Genomic DNA, 1,383 nt, shown 5'->3' on the forward strand with positions numbered 1-1,383 from the left:
CCGCCCAAGCCCTGCAGGGAGGCTTTTGCTGGATAGCCTCAGGCAAAGGGTAGATTAGCACCTCCCTAGAGATCCAGGAGCCAGGAAGCCCAGAGGTCAGAGTGGGACCATCCAGTTTGCAGCTCCGTGGAACCATAAAAGACACACTCAGGGGGCAGACTCAGTGAGCGCCAAAGCCCCATCGAAGCAAGTCTAGCCCCAGAGGGTTGTCTCCAGCACAGAAGTTCTCCCACTGCAGACACAGCTGATTCTCACAGCCAATTGGCCTGGAGGTCAATTCCTCCCAGTGATAACTACAACAATCAAAGCTTAATTACAACAAGACTGTGCACAAAGCCCACAAGGGGGTGCACCAAGAGTGTCTACCTCAGGTAATTGGGACACTTAGCACAGAAAGGCACTCTATTGACACAGCGAAGCATAAAAAATGCTGAGACAAAGAAACAGGACACAAACGACAGAATTGGAGGAAAGCAAACTGCTGGATATAGAGTTCAAAACCACACTTTTAAGGTCTTTAAAGAACTGTCTAGAAGCTGCCAATAAATGTAGTGAGATCTTTAAGAAGACTGGTGAGACCGCCGATAAATGTAGTGAGATCTTCAAGAAGACTGGTGAAACCCTTGATGTTGTGATAAAGAATCAACTAGAAATTAAGCATACACTGACTGAAATAAAGAATATTATACAGATTCCCAACAGCAGACCAGAGGATCGCAAGAATCAAGTCAAATATTTGAAATACAAAGAAGCAAAAAACACCCAACCGGAAAAGCAAAATGAAAAAAGAATCCAAAAATACGAAGATAGTGTAAGGAGCCTCTGGGACAGCTTCAAGTGTACCAACATCCGAATTATAGGGGTGCCAGAAGAAGAGAGAGAGCAAGATATTGAAAACCTATTTGAAGAAATAATGACAGAAAACTTCCCCTACCTGGTGAAAGAAATAGACTTACAAGTCCAGGAAGCACATAGAACCCCAAACAAAAGGAATCCAAAGAGGACCACACCAAGAAACATCATAATTAAAATGCCAAGAGCAAAAGACAAAGAGAGAATCCTAAAATCAGCAAGAGAAAGAAAATCAGTTACCTACAAGGGAGTACCCATACGACTGTCAGCTGATTTCTCAACAGAAACTTTGCAGGCCAGAAGGGAGTGGCAAGAAATATTCAAAGTGATGAATACCAAGAACCTACAACCAAAACTACTTTATCCAGCAAAGCTATCATTCAGAAGTAAAGGCCAGATAAAGAGCTTCACAGATAAGAAAAAGCTAAAGGAGTTCATCACCACCAAACCAGTATTATATGAAATGCTGAAAGGTATCCTTTAAGAAGAGGAAGAAAGAGAAAAAAGGTAAAGATACAAATTATGAACAAC

Source organism: Myotis yumanensis, unplaced genomic scaffold (assembly GCF_028538775.1).
Source record: "Myotis yumanensis isolate MYYU_CA2020_CCGP unplaced genomic scaffold, mMyoYum1.0.hap1 SCAF_11, whole genome shotgun sequence".
Taxonomy (NCBI): domain Eukaryota; kingdom Metazoa; phylum Chordata; class Mammalia; order Chiroptera; family Vespertilionidae; genus Myotis; species Myotis yumanensis.